At 46.2% G+C, this 21,122-nt stretch overlaps 1 protein-coding gene across 3 annotated transcripts in view; it reads left to right on the top strand.

Annotated features, from left to right (window-relative positions):
• The window catches only part of SEMA6C (semaphorin 6C), a 330,011-nt gene that overhangs the window by 146,051 nt on the left and 162,838 nt on the right, over nt 1–21,122 (top strand). For 2 of the 3 annotated variants that reach the window (XM_077464107.1, XM_077464109.1), the window contains exon 3: nt 11,550–11,698. The exons of the other annotated variant lie outside the window; for it this stretch is intronic. The gene's annotated coding sequence lies outside the window, so the exon portion shown is untranslated. The remainder of the gene's footprint in view (nt 1–11,549; nt 11,699–21,122) is intronic. 3 annotated transcript variants of the gene reach the window in all.

Consider the following 21,122-nt stretch of genomic DNA (forward strand, 5'->3'; position numbering starts at 1 on the left):
AGAAAATCAAAATTGGTTGCAACATAAATGGGGAAGTAATTCGGAAAAATAGCCAATGCACAGATCTTTATTTTTTTAACTTTGCATTAAGTTTTAAAAAGTTGGAATGTTATTTTAAGTCCTGATCAGTAAGAATACTGAAAAGGTAAAGGAATCAGAATTTCTTCCCCAAGAACCCTCTTGAACATCACATTGTAATTCACAAATCATAATCCATGAAGCTGCCTCCGTGTTCTACCATAAAACCTTGGTAGGATGAGAATTACAAGCAATGCTGCCTTCCCACACTGTTGTCATAAAATTGGGTTGTCGCAGTGTCGTTCTCTCCTCACCAAGTCTCTATTAACCCTTCAGCCCTCCTGAACATTCAGGAAACGAGTCCATCCCCAAGCCATAAACCCAACTTCCCGATTGCCCTTCATGACACCCACAACCGGAACAGGAGGCCGAGCTCTTGTAGGCCTCTTAACGAGTCTGCAAACAATTACGTGATCCTTTTTGTTCCTGTTGATTAATTGGGTCACTTTAATTACGGCAAGGAAGTTCTCCACCCGAAAGACGGTGTCAAGTCATTGAAACCCAACCTGCTGATGTAGACAAAAAGAGATTGAGGGTTTCATAGACTCTATCAATGAACTTCAGTTGCCCTTGGGAATTTTGAAAATGATTGTTTTTGAAATTGTCCCAAAAAAATAAAATAAAACCTAAGGCTCATGTCTCAAAGAAGACACACAAGGTTAGGGATCCTTTTTTAGAAACATTATTTTTGTTAATTTCTGTAGGTTTCTCAACTATGCTTGATTCCAACCTGTAACCACTATTTACCGACCTTTGGCTTTTTCGTCGACTGTGATTCTACTTGATCCCAACCTGCGACCACTTGTTACCGATCTTTGGCTTGTTACTTGACTACACTTGATCCCAACCTGCAACCACTTTTTACCGATCTTTGGCTTGTTACTTGACTACACTTGATCCCAACCTGCAACCACTTGTTACCAATCTTTGGCTTGTTACTTGACTACACTTGATACCAACCCACGACCTCTAGTTACCAACCTTTGACTTGTTCCTCAACTACACTTCTGCTTGATCCCTACCTGCTTTATTTGCTACTGCACCCAGGCTTCCTCACCTCCTGGTGGGGCTATCCCAAGGACCACGACCTGGTATTAACATGCAGCAAAATGAATGAAAAAAGCATACAATACCAATGGGAGGGCTCAAAAAGGAAAGGATGAACATTTGGGACTCAAAGTGGTTTTCCTACTGGTTCCAAGGCCATCTTTAATATTGATTGGACCCTGGGCAAACATTTTCTTGGGCCCCCTCTTCCATGTAATTTCGCTCTCCACATGCTTTGAGACACACAATAAATAGCAGCTAGACTCAAAATCTGTTTACTGAATCAGATCAGGCAGTGAATGCGATTGGTTGCCAGAGGTTACAGTGTATGATTACCGCCCACTGACTGGCTGCTAGAGGTTACGGCACCCATTATGGCTCACTGTTATTTTCTAGAGGTTACAGCACATGGCTTCTGCTTCTTGATTGGTTGCTGGAGATTAGTGTACATCAATAATGCTCACTGATTTAATGCTAGAGGTCACTGAACATCCTTACCACTCACTAATTGGTTGTTAGAGGTTACTGCACATTATTACTGCTCACTGATTGGTTGCAAGAGGTTAGTGCACAGCATTACTCTTCACTGATTGGTTGCTAAAGGATACAGCACATCATCTCCTCACTGCCTGCCTGCGTATTCACATGCACCAAAATTCTGGGTGCTGCAGCACCAAGTTATTTTGAAGAAGGGTTCCACCTCCAATTTTCTTACTTTTGCAGAACATGATGTTAGGCTTAATGACTACAATTGTAGTCAGGACTTTCAAGCAGGCTTCTTTACCTCCCAGTGGGCAGCATTCATTAATGCTGCCACCATTTACATATCAATGCAAGTTATTTACATATAAACACGGGTTTTGCAGGTGAGTCATCTGTACATGGCAATAGGGCAGAGCTGGGCAGCAGTAGCAGAAGAAGTTTAGACTGAGATATCGGGACACAGCACGGGACTAAAACTTCAAGGGATAAGGGAATTTAAACTGCGATAGTTGGCAAGTATGAGCCAGCTGCTTTGGGCCCCACTACAATAATGGGGCCCAGTGCAGCTGCCCCTTTTGCCCTGCCTTAAAAACAGTCCTGACTGGTTCAATCACTGCCAGACAATTTTATTGCATTCCCTTTTTTTTAACAAAATCAGCATCAATCGACCCACTCTTTGGCCTTAATTACATGGGCAATTTTGAACTCTTGCCATTAAAAGATTTAGCCTCTTGTTGGCAGTCTTTTAGAAGGTTCAGTAAAGGTTCTGTGAAAGTTTAATTTTCTTTATCGAAATGATTGTAAGGGAAGGAATGATAGTCATTTATTTTAAGACCATTTTGTGCCACTTGTAGGATTTTGGGCTGATCAGTCATCTGCGCTTAGAAGATCAGCAGTTTGGTTTTAATTGCTCTGCGCGCTAAACAATACATTGTATTGATTTCCTGGAAACAACGTTTCTCAGTAAATGATTTTCAAACAAGTCAGGAAATAATTTCAGTTGCTAACTCATTTCTATCCATGGTCTACCTAGAGCAGCCTTTCTCAAACTTTTTAACGCAGAAGAATTTTCAGGCCTCAGGGAAACTATTAACATGGTGGTCAGTAGAAAGAATGCTCCTTACATTGGTGGTCAGTAGGAAGAATGCTCCTTACATTGGTGGTCAATGGGAAGCATGTTCCTTACATTGGTGATCAGTGGGAAGAATGTTCCTTACATTGGTGATCAGTGAGAAGAATGTTCCTTACATTGGTGATCAGTGAGAAGAATGCTCCTTACATTGGTGATCAGTGGGAAGAATGTCCCTTACATTGGTGGTCAATGGGAAGCATGTTCCTTACATTGGTGATCAGTGGGAAGAATGTTCCTTACATTGGTGATCAGTGAGAAGAATGTTCCTTACATTGGTGATCAGTGAGAAGAATGTTCTTACATTGGTGATCAGTGAGAAGAATGTTCCTTACATTGGTGATCAGTGAGAAGAATGTTCCTTACATTGGTGATCAGTGAGAAGAATGTTCTTACATTGGTGATCAGTGAGAAGAATGTTCCTTACATTGGTGATCAGTGGGAAGAATGTTCCTTACATTGGTGATCAGTGGGAAGAATGTTCCTTACATTGGTGATCAGTGAGAAGAATGTTCCTTACATTGGTGATCAGTGGGAAGAATGTTCCTTACATTGGTGATCAGTGAGAAGAATGTTCCTTACATTGGTGATCAGTGAGAAGAATGTTCCTTACATTGGTGATCAGTGAGAAGAATGTTCCTTACATTGGTGATCAGTGAGAAGAATGTTCCTTACATTGGTGATCAGTGGGAAGAATGTTCCTTACATTGGTGATCAGTGGGAAGAATGTTCCTTACATTGGTGATCAGTGAGAAGAATGTTCCTTACATTGGTGATCAGTGGGAAGAATGTTCCTTACATTGGTGATCAGTGAGAAGAATGTTCCTTACATTGGTGATCAGTGAGAAGAATGTTCCTTACATTGGTGATCAGTGAGAAGAATGTTCCTTACATTGGTGATCAGTGAGAAGAATGTCCCTTACATTGGTGATCAGTGGGAAGAATGTCCCTTACATTGGTGATCAGTGGGAAGAATGTTCCTTACATTGGTGGTCAGTGAGAAGAATGCTCCTTACATTGGTGGTCAATGGGAAGCATGTCCCTTACATTTGTGGCCAGTGGGAAGAATGTTCCTTACATTGGTGATCAGTGAGAAGAATGTTCCTTACATTGGTGATCAGTGAGAAGAATGTCCCTTACATTGGTGATCAGTGGGAAGAATATTCCTTACATTGGTGATCAGTGGGAAGAATGTTCCTTACATTGGTGGTCAGTGAGAAGAATGCTCCTTACATTGGTGGTCAATGGGAAGCATGTCCCTTACATTTGTGGCCAGTGGGAAGAATGTTCCTTACATTGGTGGTTAGTGGGAAGAATGTTCTTACATTGGTGATCAGTGGGAAGAATATTCCTTACATTGGTGATCAGTGGGAAGAATGTTCCTTACATTGGTGATCAGTGGGAAGAATGTTCCTTACATTGGTGATCAGTGAGAAGAATGTTCCTTACATTGGTGATCAGTGGGAAGAATATTCCTTACATTGGTGATCAGTGGGAAGAATGTTCCTTACATTGGTGATCAGTGAGAAGAATGTTCCTTACATTGGTGATCAGTGAGAAGAATGTTCCTTACATTGGTGGTCAGTGGCAAGAATGTTCCTTACATTGGTGATCAGTGGGAAGAATATTCCTTACATTGGTGATCAGTGGGAAGAATGCTCCTCAAACTGGTAGCACATGTGAAGAATCTTCCTTCCATTGGGGGTTAGTTGGAAGAATGCTCGCTAAATTAGTAGTCACTGAGAAGAACTCTCTTCACATTGGTGTTCCATGGGAAGAATGCTCCTTACATTGGTAGTCAGTGAGTAGAATGTGCCTCACACTGGTGGTCAGTGAGAAAAATGCTCCTACTTTGGTGATAAGTGGGCAGAATGTTCCCTACATTGGTGGTCAGTGGATAGAATTTTCCTTACATTGGAGGTCAAAGTGAAAAATTCTCCTTACAATGGTGGTACGTGTAAAGAATGTCCCTTGCATTGGTTGTCAGTGAGTAGAATGTTCCTTAAATTGATTGTCAGTGGGAAGAATGGCACTTTCACTCGTGGTCAGTTGGAAGAATGTTCCTTACGTTGATGGTCAATGGGAAGAACGCTCCTTACATTGGTGGCAAATGGGAAGAATGCTCCTTACATTGGAGGTTTGTAGGCAGAATGCTTCCTACATTGGGGATCAGTGGGAAGAATGGTCTTTACATTGGTGGTCAGGAACCCATTGAAGGAACCTTAAGGATCCCACAGACCCTGGTTGAGAAAGGTTGGCCTAGATCATTGTATTCAATTTTCTGAACATTTGAAGGCCTTTTTTTTTCAATTTGCTGAATCTTCAGCATATGTAGACTATCTATGGCCAGACTTAGTTGACCTTCAGACCCGAATTGTGGAAGGAGCTACAAATAAAGTACGACCGCCACTAAGCAAAAAAACATGGAACATTTATGCAAGACTGATATCTCTCTGTGTGTCCTTACCATGCCCCTAAACAAACTAGGGCCAATTTGGTCAGAAGTCAGGCAAATTTTAGTTTTTGGATTGTGGGAGGAAATGGGATTACCTGGAGGAAATTCACATAAACACAACAAGAACATACACACTACATGCAGGTGGTGCAGTCCCTAAAGCCAGGACTGCAAGGCAAAACTGCTAACCACCGAGCAACTGCGTTGCCCTGCACCTTGCCAAGCAATACACATTTTTTAGGAATACCTTGCACACATCTTGAATTAGAATGGAGTGACGAATGCTTTTGGAAAAATTCATTTCACCATGAAATCACCATTCCACACACTGGTTTGCTGTTTGTAACATTTGTTTAAAATAGAGAAATAAGATCTGCTCTTTTTTTTGTTTTGTTTTGTTATTTAACCCCTTCCCTCTTATATCCAGAGCCTATAAGAAGGCCATTTCAGCCTTAAAAATCACCCAATTTCTGCCTGGGGTATTTCAGAAAAAAACGACACATTATGGCCACTAAATAAGTAGACAATCTAGTGCGTGTAGGCCATCTAGAGGCCACGATTTAGCCTTTTTCTTGCAATACCCCAACTAGAAAAATACCACATGATGGCCACTAGATGGAACTGACTATTATAGGAAATAAACATCTAAGCCCTTGTACACACGGTCGGACATTCCGACAAGAAAATCCGTTGGATTTTGTCCGACGGATTTTGTCCGAAACTTGTGTTGCATACACACGGTCGGACAAAGTTGTTGGAAAATCAGATCGTACATAACGTGACGCCGTTATTTAGTTACGACGGGACTACGTTCAGGCTAGTAGCCAATGGCTTCGGTCTAGGAATTTGATCTGAGCATGCGTGGCACTTTGTCCAATCGGAATTCTCTACACACAATCGGACAAAGTCCGATCGGATCATGTTGTCGGAAAGTTTTATAGCCCAGCTCTAAAACTTTGTCCGTCGGATATTCCGACGGAAACAGTCCGATGGAGCCCACACACGGTCGGATTATCTGACAACACGGTCCGATCAGACGTTTTCCGTCGGAATGTCCGACCGCGTGTACAAGGGCTTAGACAATTTACAGGGGTTATTTGTGACATTTTAGAGACATTCACACAGCAAATGTTTTATAAATAGAACCAGTAGTGTGCCTATCTTGATGCCACACCCTGTGCATCAGCCTGTGCATTTGCCCTACCTATTCCTCCCACTGACACCAATGATGGGGCACTATTCCTCCCACTGCTACCAATGATGGGACACTACTCCTCCCACTGACACCAATGATGGGACACTATTCCTTCTACTGATACCAATGATGGGGCACTATTCCTCCCACTGACACCATTGATGGGGCACTATTCCTCCCACTGACACCAATGATGGGGCACTATTCCTCCCACTGACACCAATGATGGGGCACTATTCCTCCCACTGACACCAATAATGGGGCACTATTCCTTCCACTGATACCAATGATGGGGCTCTATTCCTCACACTGACACCAATGATGGGGCACTATTCCCCCCACTGACACCAATGATGGGGCACTATTCCTCCCACTGACACCAATGATGGGACACTATTCCTCCCACTGACATCAATGATGGGGCACTATTCCTCCCACTGACACCAATGATGGGGCACTATTCCTCCCACTGACACCAATGATGGGACACTATTCCTCCCACTGACACCAATGATGGGACACTATTCCTCCCACTGACACCAATGATGGGGCACTATTCCTCCCACTGACACCAATGATGGGGCTCTATTCCTCCCACTGACACCAATGATGGGGCACTATTCCTCCCACATACCAGGATTTGAAAGATTTTCAGTTCTCTTGTATTTTAAATTTGGAAAAAAACAGCCTTGGTTATGCAAAGCGCGTAGATTTGAGGAAAACAGTCACAAACAAAATGCTGTTATTCATCATATTCCTAAACGAATTGTCTTATCACAACTTCCAAGAACCTAGTATGACATGCTGTGCCCTTCCTAATGCTCTTTTTCCTATCAGTACCACAGCACGCGCGGCAGGAGCAGATTTGAGTCAGGGTGTTGCCCGTAAAGCCAAGCAGGACAGGAAGCTATGGACTGAGATAATGATTCCTGTGGGAACGAAGGAGTTCCCAATATCTGGACAGACTTAGGAAGGAAGAGCGAGAGCGGAGGGAAGAGGCAGAGAGAGTTATCGGAGGGAAACTGCAAATTGTTTTGAAATAAGTGCAGTTTTGTGAAAGCGTTGATGGCTTCGCCTTGGTGATGGCCAATTGTCTCGGAGTCAGGGCAGAAGATAAAAGCAAGATTTGATGTGTTGTGTTCTGTTAACGTAGCCTTGTCTTTTCTATAAAGACCCTTTGAAAGCTGTGCAAGACCTCTGGGGTATGTTAGTTCTGGTCTACCAGGGCAAAGGAGGACAATGCAAGGGTTGTTTAAAGACTAGAGGTGGATAGAGAATACAATCCTAACTGTTACAACAGCACTATTAAAGCTACAGGCTATGTGACCTGTGCTGCCCAAACTGTTAAAAAAAAAAATCCAGAAGCCTAACAACACTAGGGATTCAGCTGTTGTAATCCTCAAGATCTCAAAGGACCCACTGGAAAGATCAGTTGAAGACCAAAAAGAAAGGTCTGAGGTATCCACTGGAAGAAAAATGGGGAGAGGCAGGAAAGCCCTTATAGTGTGGTAGGTATCTAACTCAAAAAAAAAATATTAGAGAAGAAAGAAAGAATGAGTTACATCTGGTAAGGTTGTGGTGACCCAAGTAGTTAGAGCCATGCAACCTTATGGAAGAAAAATGGGGAGAGGCAGGAAAGCCCATATAGTATAGTAGGTATCTAACTCAAAAAAATATTAGCCCTTGTACACACGGTCGGAGAATCCGTCGGAATGTGTCCTATCGGACCGTGTTGTCGGATAATCCGACTGTGTGTGTGGTATGCATCGGACTGATTCCCTCGGAATATCCGTCGCACCCAATTTTCCAACATGTTGGAAATATTTCCCGACCAACTGGGCCGATCGGACATACTCCGATCATGTGTAGAGAATTTTGATCGGACCAAGTGCCACGCATGCTCAGATCAAATTCCTACATCAAAGCTATTGGCTACTAGCCTGAATGTAGTCCCATCATAACGAAATTACGTCATCACGTTCTGAACGATCGGATTTTTCGACAACTTAGTCCGACCGTGTGTATGTAACAGTTTTCGGACAAGATCCGACGGACAAAATCCGACAGATTTGGTTGTCGAAATCTCCGACCGTGTGTACAGGGGCTTAGAGAAGAAAGAAAGAATGAGTTACATCTGGTAAGGTTGTGGTGACCCAAGTAGGTAGAGCCATGCAACCTTATAGAAGAAAAATGGGTAGAGGTAGAAAAGCCCTTATAGTGTGGTAGGTATCTAACTCAAAAACAAATATTAGAGAAGAAAGAAAGAATGAGTTACATCTGGTAAGGTTGTGCTGACCCAAGTAGGTAGAGCCATGCAACCTTATATAGATAGAGAAAAGACCCCGTCTCCAGACTGAGCGAAATAAGATCTCAAAGGACCCACTGGAAAGATCAGTTGAAGACCAAAAAGAAAGATCTGAGGTATCCACTGGAAGAAAAATGGGGAGAGGCAGGAAAGCCCTTATAGTGTGGTAGGTATCTAACTAAAAAAAAATATTAGAGAAGAAAGAAATAATGAGTTACATCTGGTAAGGTTGTGGTGACCCAAGTAGGTAGAGCCAAGTAGGTAAAGCCAAGTAGGTAGAACCTTATATAGATAGAGAAAAGACCCCGTCTTAGAGCCATGCAACCTTATGGAAGGAAAATGGGTAGAGGCAGGAAAGCCCATATAGTGTAGTAGGTATCTAACTCAAAAAAAATATTAGAGAAGAAAGAAAGAATGAGTTACATCTGGTAAGGTTGTGGTGACCCAAGTAGGTAGAGCCAAGTAGGTAGAGCCAAGTAGGTAGAGCCAAGTAGGTAGAACCTTATATAGATAGAGAAAAGACCCAGTCTTAGAGCCATGCAACCTTATGGAAGGAAAATGGGTAGAGGCAGGAAAGCCCATATAGTGTAGTAGGTATCTAACTCAAAAAAAATATTAGAGAAGAAAGAAAGAATGAGTTACATCTGGTAAGGTTGTGGTGACCCAAGTAGGTAGAGCCAAGTAGGTAGAGCCAAGTAGGTAGAACCTTATATAGATAGAGAAAAGACCCCGTCTTAGAGCCATGCAACCTTATGGAAGGAAAATGGGTAGAGGCAGGAAAGCCCATATAGTGTAGTAGGTATCTAACTCAAAAAAAATATTAGAGAAGAAAGAAAGAATGACTTACATCTGGTAAGTTTGTGGTGACCCAAGTAGGTAGAGCCATGCAACCTTATATAGATAGAGAAAAGACCCCTGTCTCCAGACTGAGTGAAATAGTTTGTTCTTGATGCCTAAATTGTTCACAGAAAAATGAATACCAGAAACCCAACAACATTTAGGGATTCAAGTGATGGTGGTCCTCAGAGGTTCAAAGGGTCAGACCAAAAGGCCAGTAAGATCCAACAGAAAGGACCATGGTATCCACCAAAAAAAAAAAAAAGGCCCCATGGTGTATTGGGTATCTAGAAATAAAGTTATTAACTCAACAAATTTTTTTTGGAGAGGAGTGGAGCTTGCGGTGACCCAAGCGAGTAGAAGAATGCAACCTTCTGTAGGCGGAGAAAAGACCCCATCTCCACGTGGAGAGAAATTGGTCACTCTTAATGCTACGGGGGTCCAATTCTGCATCCTCTTAGCCCTTGTACACACGGTCGGACATTCCGACAACCAAATCCGTCGGATTTTGTCTGACGGATTTTGTCCGAAACTGTTGTATACACACGGTCGGACGAAGTTGTCGTAAAATCTGATCGTTCAGAACGTGATGACGTTATTTCATTACGACGGGACTACGTTCAGGCTAGTAGCCAATAGCTTTGATGTAGGAATTTGATCTGAGCATGCGTGGCACTTTGTCCGATCGGAATTCTCTACACATGATCGGAGTATGTCCGATCAGAGTATTTTTTTCGGAAAATTTTACCAACAAGTTGGAAAACTTGGTCCGTCGGATACAGTCCGATGGAGACCACACACAGTCGGAATATCCGACAAAACGGTCCGATCGGACACATTCCGTCTGAATCTCCGACCGTGTGTACAAGGACTAAGGGTTCTCTAAAGGCAGGTACTGTACTGGTAGGGTAGGAGGAGGTGTAAAAAAAAAAAAAAACCTTGGTGATCCAAGTGACAGAGGCACCTGGTCTTATGCTGCGTACACACGATCGGAATTCTCAATCGGAAAAAGCTCTGATGGTTTTCCCGACGGAATTCCGCTCAAGCTGTCTTGCCTACACACGATCACACCAAATTCCGATCGTTTAGAACGCGGTGACTTACAACACGTACGACGGGACTAGAAAAAGGAAGTTCAATAGCCAGTAGCCAAAAGCTTCCGTCTCGTAGTTGAATCTGAGCATGCGTGATTTTTGGCGTGTCGGAAATTGCATACACACGATCGGAATTTCCGATAGAAAGTTTTTCCGTCGGGAAAATTGAGAACATGCTATCAGTTTTTGGCTGGCGGAAATTCAGACAGCAAAATTCCGATGGAGCGCACACACACGGTCGCATTTTCCGATGAAAAGCTCTCATCCGTCTTTTTCTAGCCGGAATTTCCGATCGTGTGTACGCGGCATAAGATTGGGTCATCAAGTTTTCTAATTTCTGCCTAAAACATCTCTAATATATTACGGGCACAAACCACAAATGACTGCAAATAGCTGATTTAGGAAACTAGTCTACTGGAATACTAGTAACCCTTCCAGCTGCAGAGTCTGCTGTTAACCGAGCACTTAAGAGGTTAATTTAAAAATCTAAAGAGGTCCACCTTTAGAAACTGGAGAAAAGACCTGGTCTTACCACATTTCTTTACTTTTCTTCAACCAGCGGCCCAGGGCCATAAGTATGTTTGATGAGGCCCCATAGCCAAACCGCTAGCCTATATCACCGCTATGGCTATAGTTAGGCCCTTGCACGGAGCATTTTGAGCATATGCTTATAACGAAAAACGGCAGTTCAAAAAGCACTCCAGCCGACAGAATTGTTCCCTCTCTCCATTAACAAATGATAACAAATGTTTCCTGCTCATATGTCAAAAAAGCAAATCGCATGAGTCGCGAGGGGAAAATTAAAACTCTGTCTTAATTAAATCATCCATAAAAGCAGGAACGGCAAGATAGTAACAGCTTTCTCATGGCAGGCACTAAGGTCCCTAAAGTGTATTTCTTACCACTTTCCTCTATTTTATTCTTAGGTGAAGTAAGGGAGTGCTGGATCCCCTGCCAGGTTTTTATCACTGTCTATGTCCCATTGCAAAGATTCCAATCTCCATTCATCTTGGTGACCGGCATTCAACCCTTCCTCAATCCATCTAAGTTGCGGCTAGATACTGTACACATTAAGGTGAGCCAAATCAAGCTATGACTAAGGACTGAACACGATCTTCTGCAGGCTTGAAGTCAAGTGGTGTAAAAAAAAAAAGCCATAGCAGCCCGTACAGCTGCTTTGGGACCTGGTGTGGAAGAGGGGCCCATTAGGGAAACCGTTGAGGCATTTTTATACCTAGAAAATATCTGTGCATGTGAAGATAGCATTTACAGGAGTTGCCATGCGTTGACATGGCATTTCCAATCAAAAAAAAGTTGACGATATCCCATCCAGTACTGAAACCTTGTATGCCTAACACAGTCCTCCTCAGCCTTCAGTTGGTCATTGGGTTGCCTATTCGGCAGACCTGGCATACCCATCACCAGGTCAGGACTTACCATTGGGCTTGACTGGGCTCAAGCCCATGGGCCCCTGCTCAATAGGGGGCCCCGCTGAGATACATAGCCGATTGTACTCGGCTCAGCTCCGCTCACAGTCACACCCAGTCTTGACCTATGATCGACATGACACAGGGACTGGGCGCGACTGTAAGCCGAGTACACTACTCTCAGCTCCTCTCGGGACTGCGAGAGGACCCGAGAGCCGCCAAGAGGACCCTAAGCCGCCGAGATACACAGGACTCTGTATCTCGACGGCGCCATTTTTAAACTTCAAGACTGCAATGACCAGGCTGCAAATGACACTGCCAGGCTGCACTGATGGGTATTTAAATGTAAGTTTTTTTCCTTAAAATTCCCTCCTAAACTTGGGGTGCGTGTTATACGCCGGCGCGAGTTGTACGCCTATAAATACGATAATGTATAGAAGGTAGGGCCCGAAAGTGACTCAAGCCCAGGGGACCCCCATCACCCTAAGTCCTGCCCTGCCCATCACTGTAATATAAGGTTTACAGGGGTTGCCGTTGACACTGATGCTGTACCCCCTGTGACATTTCCAATCAAGAAAAGCTGACGTCACCCCGGCCAGAACTGAAATGAAACTTGTATGCCTAAGCCCCTGTACACACGGTCGGACATTTCGACAACCAAATCCGTCGGATTTTGTCCGTCGGATCTTGTCCGAAACTGTTGCATACACACGGTCGGACAAAGTTGTCGGAAAATCCGATCGTTCAGAACGTGATGATGTTATTTCATTATGACGGGACTACGTTCAGGCTAGTAGCCAATAGCTTTGATGTAGGAATTTGATCTGAGCATGCGTGGCACTGTGTCTGATCGGAATTCTCTACACATGATCGGAGTATGTCCGATCGGACCAGTTTGTCGGAAAATATTTCCAGCAAGTTGGAAAATTTAGTCCGACGGATATTCCGACGGAAACAGTCTGATGCATACCACACACAGTCGGAATATCCGACAAACCGCTCCGATCGGACACATTCCGACGGAATCTCCGACCGTGTGTACAAGGGCTAATATTAAGGTTTACAGGGGTTGCCATTGACACTGATGCTGTACCCCCTGTGACATTTCCAATCAAGAAAAGCTGACGTCACCCCGGCCAGAACTGAAATGAAACTTGTATGCTGAATACAGTCGTCGCCAAACTTAATTTGGTCGCTGGATTGCCTATTGGGTAGACCTAATAGGTAACCAAATGGCCAACAGTGCATACTGACAGCATACTGCTGCTGCTAATTGTCAGCAGCTTAGCGTTGTCACCCTGCAACAGGAAGTGCTGTTACTGGCAGGATCTTCATGTAAGAAACTCCAATAGATGGACAGGATGCTGAACATAGAGAAAGTTAGATTTTGGGTTGACATACACTTTAAGGTTGGCTAATCCAGGCACCAATGGTAAGGGTGATGACAATATATCCTATGCTATCGGTTGTCATCTTTTTCATGGAGGAAATACCATTAGAATGAATATTATATCTCACAAAAGTGAGTACACCCCTCACATTTTTGTAAATATTTTCTTCTATCTTTTCATGTGACAACACTGAAGAAATGACACTTGTCTACAATGTAAAGTAGTGAGTGTACAGCTTGTATAACAGTGTAAATTTGCCGTCCCCTCAAAATAACTCGACACACAGCCATTAATGTCTAAAACAAAAGTGAGTACCCCCCTAAGGGAAAATGTCCAAACTGGGCCAAATTCGCTATTTTCCCTCCCCGGTGTCATGTGACTCGTTGGTGTTACAAGGTCTCAGGTGTGAATGGGGAGCAGGTGTGTTAAATTTGTTGTTATCGCTCTCACTCTCATACTGGTCACTGGAAGTTCAACATGGCACCTCATGGCAAAGAACTCTCTGAGGATCTAAAAAGAATTGTCGCTCTACATAAAGATGGCCTAGGCCAGTGATGGCAAACCTCGGCACCCCTGATGTTTTGGAACTACATTTCCCATGATGCTCATGCACTCTGCAGAGTGGTTAAGCATCATGGGAAATGTAGTTCCAAAACATCTGGGGTGCCAAGGTTCGCCATCACTGGCCTAGGCTATAAGAAGATTGCCAAGACCCTGAAACTGAGCTGCAGCACGGGGGCCAAGACCATACAGCGCTATAACAGGACAGGTTCCACTCAGAACAGGCCTCACCATGGTCCACCAAAGAAGTTGAGGTCACGTGATCAGCGTCATATCCAGAGGTTGTCTTTGGGAAATAGACATATGAGTCTTGCCAGCATTGCTGCAGAGGTTGTAGGGGGGTGGTCAGCCTGTCAGTGCTCAGACCATATGCTGCACACTGCATCAAATTGGTCTGCATGGTTGTCGTCCCAAAGGGAAGCCTCTTCTAAAGATGATGCACAAAAAAGCCTTGTTTGCTGAAGACAAGCAGACTAAGGACATGGATTACTGGAACCATGTCCTGTGGTCTGATGAGACCAAGATAAACGTATTTGGTGTCAGATGGTGACAAGCGTGTGTGGGGGCAACCAGGTGAGGAGGACAAAGACAAGTGTGTCTTGTCTACAGTCAGGCATGGTGGTGGGAGTGTCATGGTCTGGTGCTGCATGAGTGCTGCCGGCACTGGGGGGCTACAGATCATTGAGGGGACCATGAATGCCAACATGTACTGTGACATACTGAAGCAGAGCATGATCCCCTCCCTTCAGAGACTGGGCCGCAGGGCAGTATTCCAACATGATATCCACCCCAAACACACCTCCAAGACCACCATTGCCTTGCTAAAGAAGCTGAGGGTAAAGGTGATGGACTGGCCAAGCATGTCTCCAGACCTAAACCCTACTGATCATCTGTGGGACATCCTCAAACGGAAGGAGGAGGAGCGCAAGGTCTCCAACATCCACCAGCTCTGTGATGTGGTCATGGGGGAGGGGAAGAGGACTCCAGTGGCAACCTGTGAAGCTCTGGTGACCTCCATGCCCAAGAGGGATGAGGCAGGAAAATAATGTTGGCCACGCAAAATATTGACATTATGGGCCCAATTTGGACATTTTCCCTTAGGGGGGTACACACCTTTGTTGCCAGCGGTTTAGACATTAATGGCTGTGTGTTGAGTTATTTTGAGGGGGACAGCAAATTGACACTGTTATACAAGCTGTACACTCACTACTTTACATTGTAGACAAGTGTCATTTCTTCAGTGTTGTCACATGAAAAGATAGAAGAAAATATTTACAAAAATTTGAGGGGTGTACTGACTTTTGTGAGATACTCTACATCCGGTTCAAAGATCAGCCAATGAGCACCTTCCGCGATCACAAAGCCTACCCAAAAACCTACCCTCGTGACCCTGAAAAGTGACAAAGGTTGGCACGCCAAAAAAGCCCGGCGAAGTGTCACAGGTGCCAACCCCCGGCTTGTGAACTTTAACGAGCAAATGATAGAATTAATACGCAGCTGAGCGTAATTACACAAATTAACTAATTTGTAACAGGTGTACGCGTAGGAAGAAGGCTGCCAGAAATAGATTCAAGTGTTAACGTGCGCACCTGCCCTGCTTCCCACTCGGCAACGGCACAGACCCCCCCCCCTGCTCCCATCCCCCCCTCTGCGATGGTAAGCAATATTATTAATGTTCTGATTGGTGACCGAAAAACTCGCATCTCGGGGCAGATACTTTGTGCTGACGAAGGCATGCGATTTTTTATTTTTTTTCCCCTGCAAGTTATTGGCAGGATTCAGAGAAAAGCATTTTTTGTTGTTGTTTTTATTTAAATGCGGTCGCTTAATTAGTGCGCGGATGGAATTAATTAGTTTAATGACTGTATGTTTTTAATGAAGAGGTGCGAATTGGGGTGGGGGAGGGGGATTCAAGTGTAAGTAAACTCTAGCTATGAACTTCTCTTATTTGCTCTCTTTTGCTCTGTTAAATATACAAATATCATTGAAATTATTTTGTTATTATTTTGTTCAATAAGTGCAAAAAAATAAATTGTTGATCCTGCCAATGGTGAAAGGGGGTGCGGAGGTGGAAAGGAGTACAGATGATGGAAGGAAGTGCAGAGCTGCATAGGGGGTTGCAATGGCAGAAGGGGGTGCAGAATTAGAAGAGGGCGCAGTGGTGGAAGGGGTTGCAATGGTGAAAGGATGGGCAGAGGAGGTAAAAGAGGGTGCAAAGGTGGAAGGGGGTGCAGATGTAAAGAGGGTACAATGGTGTAAGGGGGTGCAGATGTAAAGAGGGTGCAATGGTGAAATCGGATACAGAGGTGGGGAAAGGGTTGCGGTGGTTGAAGGAGTTGCAATGATGGGAAGGGGGTGTAATGGTGAAATAGGGGGCAGAGGAAGAAGGGGTGCAGAGGTAGAAGAGGGTGCAATGGTGTAAGGGGGTGCAGATGTAAAGAGGGTGCAATGGTGAAATCAGATACAGAGGTGGGGAAAGGGTTGCGGTGGTGGAAGGAGTTGCAATGATGGGAAGGGGGTGTAATGGTGAAATAGGGGGCAGAGGAAGAAGGGGTGCAGAGGTAGAAGAGGGTGCAATGGTGAAGGGGGGTGCAGAGGTAGAGGGGAGTGCAGATGTAGAAGACGGGGCAATTATGGAAGGAAGTGCAGAGCTGGAAGGGGTTGCAATGGCAGAAGGGAAGGGAGTACTGAACTAGAAGAGGGTGCAGAGGTGAAAGGAGTTGCAATGGTGAAAGGAGGTGCAGAGGTAGAAGGGGGTGCAGATGTAAAAGAGGGCTCAATGGTGGAATGGGATACAGAGGTGGGGAAAAGGGTTGCAATGATGGAAAGGGGGTGCTATGGTGAAAGGGGGTGCAGAGGTAGAAGGGAGTGCAGATGTAGAAGAGGGTGCAATTATGGAAGAAAGTGCAGAGCTGGAAGGGGTTGCAATGGTGGAAGGAGTTGCAATGATGGGAAGGGGGTGCAATGATAAAATGGGGTGCAGAGGTAGAAGGGATGCAAAGGTAGAAGAGGGGACAATGGTGAAAAAGGTTGCAATGATGGGAAGTGGGGTGCAATGATGAAAGCGGGTGCAGAGGTAGAAGGGGTGCAGAGGTAAAAGATGGTGGAAGGAAATGCAGAGCTGGAAAGGGGCTGCAATGGCAGAAGGGGGTGTAGAGGTAGAAGAGGGTGCAGTGGTGGAAGAGAATTCAGAGATGAAAAGGGGTTGCAATAGTGAAAGGTGGGTGCAGAGGTAGAAGAGGGTGCAATAGCAGAAGGGGTGCAGCTGTAAAAGAGGGTGCAGTGATGGAAGGGGGTGCAGAGGCAGACAAAGGGATGCAACGGTGGAAGGAGTTTCAATAATAAGAAGGGGGTGCAGAGGTTGAAGAGGGTATAATGGTGGAAAGGAGAGCCGAGGTCGAAGGGGCTGCATTGCAATGGTAAAAGGGGGTGCAGAGCTTGATGAGAGTGAAGGGATGGAAGTAGTTGCAATAATGAAAGGGGGTGCAGAGGTGGAAAAGTTGTTACAATGGTGAAAGAAATTGCAGAGGTAGAAGAGGGTCCAGAGGTAGAACAGGGTGCAATGGTGGAAGGAAGTGCGGAAGTGGAATAGGTTTCAATAGTGAAAGGAGGTGCAGAGGTAAAAAAGGGTGCAATGGTGGAAGAGAGTGCAGAAATAGAGGAGGGTACAATGGTGGAAGGGGGTGCAGTGATGGAAGAAGGTGCAGAGTTGGAAGGGGTTGTAGTGGTGGAAGGGGATGCAGAGGTGGACAAAGGGTTGCAATGGTGGAAGAGAGTGCAGCGGTAGTAGAGGGTACAATGGTGGAAGCGGGGGCAGAGGTGGACAAAGGGTTGCAGTGGTGGAAGAGAGTGCAGCGGTAGTAGAGGGTACAATGGTGGAAGCGGGTGCTGAGGTGGACAAAGGGTTTCAATGGTTGAAGAGAGTGCAGAGGTAGAAGAGGGTACACTGGTGTCCCCGGAGTGCAGAGGTGGACAAAGGGTTGCAATGGTGGAAGAGAGTGCAGAGGTAGAAGAGGATACAATGGTGGAAGCGGGGGCAGAGGTGGACAAAGGGTTGCAGTGGTGGAAGAGAGTGCAGCGGTAGAAGAGGGTACAATGGTGAACCAGAGGTACAGAGGTGGACAAAGGGTTGCAATGGTGGAATGGATTACACCGAAGGAAGAGGGTGCAGTGAGAAAAGCCGTGGTGGTTTGGTGGAAAGGGGTTGCAAAGATGAAGGGAGCGGGTGGAGGCATATCCCTAGGCAGGTGCTTTGGGGTTCCATAGACTTTGAATGTGCAAGGTGACAACAGGCCCTCTCGCATTGCCTCCACCATATATATATATATATATATATATATATATATATATATATATATTTCTTTTTTTTTTTTTAAAGATGATCATAGCCCTTTAATTTCAAAGTGTATCCGACATTTTCCCGCTAAGTAGAGAACGATGCGAGCGCTTCCTTTAAGCGTTCTCCTTTTAACCCACGCAATGTTTTCTCACCGTCCCCGGCGACCTCTCAGTTTGACGTACAATTCTAATAATCTGTTGGTCTGGTTGAACGTTGCCCGCTGTGGTCTGGTTGAACGTTGCCCGCTGCCTCCTGCTTTGATCTTATCAAGCAATAAATATTTTGCGTTCCGGCGCTTCCTCCTAGACGGACATTGTTACGTTTCGCGTCGGTCTCCCTCTCTATGGGTCTTGGTGTCAGACGTCATGCGCGGAACCCGGTGGGGACCAGTTGCGGCCCTTCCATGCGGTCGTTGGAGAAATGGTTGAAGGCAGGATGGGAGGGGGAGGGGGGGGCGACTTTTCGTTTAATCCCGATGTGAGCATGTCAAGACGAAGTTATATAAGCCTACAAATCGCTCCCATGGTAATATTTGCCGCCGGTCAATATATTGATGTTCACCAGCTGGAAATCTTCTCGGAAGCTTCTTGAATTCAAAGGCGTTCATTCTGTAGCTTTGGGATTCGACGCCCAAAAAAAAAAAATATATACAAGGGAATCCTGAGCCGATAGCCGCGAGGAACTGAATCTTGTTTTAAAGAACGGCGGCTTCTTTGTTCAGACGCCATCCGTGGCTCTGAGATGGCATGCCCCGGAGTTCCCTTTTAAGCCGCCCCGTTCCTTATCTGCGGAGCCATTTTCTTGTTTCTTGACCCATGAAGTACAACACAAGGCAATCCATTAAACCGCAATTCCCGGCACAGCAAGGCGCCGGCGTAGAAACAAGACCTTTGCCGTATGAAAAAAAAAAAAAAAGGGCTGCAGAATCTCCGACACCAAAGATGATGTGAATGTCCAACCCTGACCGCAAAAATTATCTCCCCGGCGCATCAAAGTACCGGCGAACGGGAGCGCTCCTTACCGTACTGCCGATTTCTCCAAGGCTCACCAAAAGCTTCAGAGGACGCTGGATGGGGTTAGCCAGGGCAAAAGGAGACACTGCAGCTGTGGATTAGACCATTCCATCACAATGAATTTCTTATCCTCCAATACATAAAGACTCTGCACCCAGGGCAGCTGCCCCCCCCCCCACCCAACACATAAATACATTGCACCCAGGGCAGCTGTCCCCCCCCCCCACCCAACACATAAATACACTGCACCCAGGGCAGCTGTCCCCCCCCCACCCAACACATAAATACACTGCACCCAGGGCAGCTGCCCCCCCCCACCCAACACATAAATACACTGCACCCAGGGCAGCTGTCCCCCCCCCCACCCAACACATAAATACACTGCACCCAGGGCAGCTGTCCCCCCCCCACCCAACACATAAATACACTGCACCCAGGGCAGCTGTCCCCCCCCCCACCCAACACATAAATACATTGCACCCAGGGCAGCTGTCCCCCCCCCCACCCAACACATAAATACATTGCACCCAGGGCAGCTGTCCCCCCCCCCCACCCAACACATAAATACACTGCACCCAGGGCAGCTGTCCCCCCCCCACCCAACACATAAATACACTGCACCCAGGGCAGCTGTCCCCCCCCCACCCAACACATAAATACACTGCACCCAGGGCAGCTGTCCCCCCCCCCACCCAACACATAAATACACTGCACCCAGGGCAGCTGTCCCCCCCCCACCCAACACATAAATACACTGCACCCAGGGCAGCTGTCCCCCCCCCACCCAACACATAAATACACTGCACCCAGGGCAGCTGTCCCCCCCCCACCCAACACATAAATACACTGCACCCAGGGCAGCTGTCCCCCCCCCACCCAACACATAAATACACTGCACCCAGGGCAGCTGTCCCCCCCCCCACCCAACACATAAATACACTGCACCCAGGGCAGCTGTCCCCCCCCCCCACCCAACACATAAATACACTGCACCCAGGGCAGCTGTCCCCCCCCCCACCCAACACATAAAGACATTGCACCCAGGGCAGCTGTCCCCCCCCCCCACCCAACACATAAATACACTGCACCCAGGGCAGCTGTCCCCCCCCACCCAACACATAAATACACTGCACCCAGGGCAGCTGTTCCCCCCCCCCCCCCCCACCCAACACATAAAGACATTGCACCCAGGGCAGCTGTCCCCCCCCCCCCACCCAACACATAAATACACTGCACCCAGGGCAGCTGTCCCCCCCCCACCCAACACATAAATACATTGCACCCAGGGCAGCTTCCCCCCCCCAATACATAAATACACTGCACCCAGGGCAGCTGCCCTCCCCCACCCAACACATAAAGATACTGCACCCAGGGCAGCTGCCCCCCCCCCCGCACTTAACACAAAAAGACGCTGCACCCGGGGCAGCTGCTCCCTCCAACACATAAATACACTGCACCCAGGGAAGCTGCCCCCTCCCCAACACATAAAGACACTGCACCCAGGGCAGCTTCCCCCTCCCCAACACATAAAGATTCTGCACCCAGGGCAGCTTCCCCCTCCCCAACACATAAAGATTCTGCACCCAGGGCAGCTTCCCCCTCCCCAACACATAAAGATTCTGCACCCAGGGCAGCTTCCCCCTCCCCAACACATAAAGACACTGCACCCAGGGCAGTTGCGCCCTTAACACATAAATACACTGCACCCAGGGCAGCTTCCCCCATCCCCAACACATAAAGACACTGCACCCAGGGCAGTGGCCCCCCA

This window comes from Lithobates pipiens, unplaced genomic scaffold (assembly GCF_037356315.1).
Source record: "Lithobates pipiens isolate NorthernLeopardFrog02 unplaced genomic scaffold, aLitPip1_a1.2 Scaffold_30, whole genome shotgun sequence".
Classification (NCBI taxonomy): domain Eukaryota; kingdom Metazoa; phylum Chordata; class Amphibia; order Anura; family Ranidae; genus Lithobates; species Lithobates pipiens.